Here is a 3,664-nt window from a genome sequence, read left to right as displayed (position 1 = left end):
ATAGAGTCATTTTGTGTGTTGTTGTTGTTTTGTGTCATTTATTGTGCTTTTGGAATATGTGTCAATGGGAAATAAATGTTTTCACACTCCCTCTCCACCACTTGCACATGTTTTGAAATAGAGCTCTGCTACCAGTTTTACCACCTTTCCCATCCAGCTGGCCAAGCACTTCTGCTGGTGCACAAGTAGCAGTGACCTCAAACCCTGAGCTGTCATCTTTCCACCCAGCAAACAACCAAGTGCAGTTTGAAAGTGCACTTGTCTCACCTGTCACTCAGGACCACCCCTACATGAGTCACAGCCACCTGCCACGGTGTCACCTTGCTCTCACACTGTGCTTGCCTGCTAGGAAGGGCCCTCAGGGGTGCTCCTCCTCTAACATGGTCATTCCATTTGGAGCCAGGTGTGAGATGAAGGTGAAGGGTGCTGTTGAAAGAGCAGTGGACAAATCAAGTCCTGAGCTCCCTGCTCAGTCTACCTCAATCTTCTGGTCCTGCTGGCTCAATCCTAAGGGCAGGCTCTTCAACTTACTATGTATCATTCTGGACTTGTTGAGTGTGATGGCTTGGTGACAAGAGCTAATCTAGGTCCCTGTGGCTCTGGCTGTATGGTCACTAAAGCCCCTGTGATGGGATCTCTGTGACTGCCAAAACTCAGTAGCATGGCAAGGCTTGTGTTTGAAAAGGCACATTTTTCCCAATGTGAATGGTCTGGTTTGTCCTGGAAATCTAGTGACTTAACTTGTGGATATGCCATTGGGGTGTAAGATAAAAGCCACAATAATAGTACTCGATAATAATACCTTGTGATACTCTAGATGTTAGCAATTGTATGATCCAAGGTGCAGGGTGACACTACATCCTGGATCACTAGAAATCCCTTTCCTACTTATTTTCCAATTTGATTTAATTCGAAGTCAGTAGTTTTTGTGTAACCCACCACATGGTTCAAAACAGTAATCGAGGTGTGGACAACACTATCTCCCAAACCCCAAAGGTGTACCTAGTTTTTCCTTCCTTTTTTATGTTTTTATTTGATAGAAGTCAAGATGCAATGATCCATCCTGTACTTTGGATATCCCACCACCCCTTAGCATGAAGCTTCCTATAAACTTTTTTGTGATAACCCTCTGATGGTGATAATGTTCATCTTCTACCCTCTGGAGTACTTGTATTTCTGAAGACATGTGCCAGACTTTTTCTTTTCTTTAGGATTTCAAATTTTTGCGTTTGAATAATAATAACCCAAAGATTGTATGTCTGTTTCACATGTTAACATATTCACATTTTAGTACCAGCAAAAAGAGTGTCATGAGTTATCCTCAAAAATAGGTCATATAGATACTGCTTTCATAAATACTTAATGTTTTATTAGGGCATTGTGGCTATACAGAATAGTGGGGTTCATCTTAATATAAGCACATAATCGTACACCCCTGAATATAATTAGTTTCCTCCTCCCCTCCTGCTCTCTCCCCTCATTCCCTTTGCTTTACTCTGCCACTCTTCCTTCCATTTATTGTCGCTTTTTTAATTGGGGCTTTAGAGATGCCCATAAAGGTGAGGTGAATTGTGCTCACTCACTCTTGCAGGCGGCATAATCTGGTCCATTTCATGGGCAGTTTCTCCCCGTTTCTCACCCCTCCTCTCTCCCCTTTCCCTATTGCACTGATCTCCCTTCTGTTTTCATGGGACCCAGTCCCTCTTTCTGCCTTTGTTTGGTCTAGCTTCCTCACAGGAGAGAAGACATTTGATCCTTGGCTTTCTGAGTCTGGTTTAACTCGCTCGGCCTGATGTCCTCCAGTTCCACGCATTTACTATAATCTCCCCAACCCAGCCTGCCCATTTTCATTGATTTGATGGACTGGTTTGTCTTTTCTGTGGTGTGTCAAAGTAGCTTGTATTTCTCTCAACTATATTCTAATACAAGGCAGGAGAAAAAACATGATCCTAAAAGAAACTGCAAATAGAAGGGTGCTTCATGTGAATGTGAATGGTTCTGCCACTCTTCTCTGTAGTGACAGAAGAGAGCTCTTTGAGGAAATCTAGTATGTGCATAAGATCACATAAAGGTTCCCTGCAAATAAACCAAATCTAACGCAAGGACTTTCACTCCCTTGGGTTTCAGATGTAGGGTAGTAAACTAACAAGATGTGATGAGAAACACACAGGACCATATTTAAATAAGCAAAGAAATACAACACAGGAGCAACTTAAAATATTCTAGTGGTGACTAGAGTACTTGTGTTTCTGAAGTAAAAAATGAATCTTAAATTAATTGTAATAATATATTTATTGAAGTTAACATCTATATGTCTTAATAAATAATGAATGTTAAAAATTAATTATGGAATATTTTCATTTTGTGTGTGAAGCCTTTAAAACTGAACATATATTTTATATTTCTAATTTATATCAACTCAGGCACTTAAGTTTTGTTAAACATACTTCAACATTATTTAATTTAATAAAATTTACAGTTGAAAAATTAGATTCATGTTCCCACAATTTAAAACATACTCAAAAGACTGCATCACTGAATTGAATAATCAGAAATCATTTTCCTGCAATATTTGCATTACACATTTACCTAATTGATCCATCATTTTAAAGATATTTTATTTTATTTTGAAGAAAAACCATATTCATTTTAAGACTAGATTAATCTAGGTTATTAACATCAGATTAAAAAATTCAGCATATAAACTTAAAAGTATATTCATCAATGTCAACAGTGTTTTCAAATGGCTTTTTGTAGATTTGCAGAGAATTTACATAACTGTAGGTCAAAATTAAATTATTTTGCATATCATGTATAAAATCATAAAATGTATTATTTATTCAAAATGCAAATAACCCAAATAAAAAATAAGCAATAGTGCTAGGGGTATAGCTCAGTGGTAGAGTGCTTGCTTATATCTAGGTGATCTAAATTTACATATTTTCATAACTCAAAAGGACAGAAGAAAAGAATTTGTTTTTACCACAAAGAAATAGTACATTTGAAAAAACAGATGTGCTTAACCTGATTTAAACATTATGCAATGCATCAAACATCACACAAACCCTATGAATATGTATGATTTTGTGTTCTTATGTATTAGATACAAATAAATTTAAGTTTTTAAAAATAGAGTAAATGCTGTATTTGTATATGAAACAAGCAAACAAGTAAAAAGAACTTTACCTATTAGGAAAATGTGGATGAAAAACCCTGAATTTTACATTCAATTAATAGGAACAAAAAGACTAAAAGAGAGAAAAAATGTTTTTCATAGGCTTAGGTGCATATATGTGCATACAACTAATGAAATAAATATGTATGTTTGTGTGGTGTAGGTATGTACGTACAGACAAAGCCAGAACCACGGTCCCTCTTAGGTTCTACAAATACACAGTGTTATGTTTGTACAATTTTACTGTTCTGATTGCCTCACATACAAGAACTAATTTAATGCTCACAGTAATACCATATTATTTTTTTATTTTATTGGATGGACATAGAAATTGAAGCACAAAGGTGTAATTAAATTTTCCCTTGTTAGGTATCTGTGACAAAACTGTTTGGTGCTTATACAGGCTGCCCCCTCCCCACGTTCAAAGCCAGCAATAGCAGGTGACGTTCCTCTCATGACTATTTCTCTCCTCCTGCTCTGTTGTGGTGC

This window comes from Marmota marmota, unplaced genomic scaffold (genome assembly GCF_001458135.2).
Source record: "Marmota marmota marmota unplaced genomic scaffold, marMar, whole genome shotgun sequence".
NCBI lineage: Eukaryota > Metazoa > Chordata > Mammalia > Rodentia > Sciuridae > Marmota > Marmota marmota.
This window is presented reverse-complemented; position numbering follows the sequence as displayed.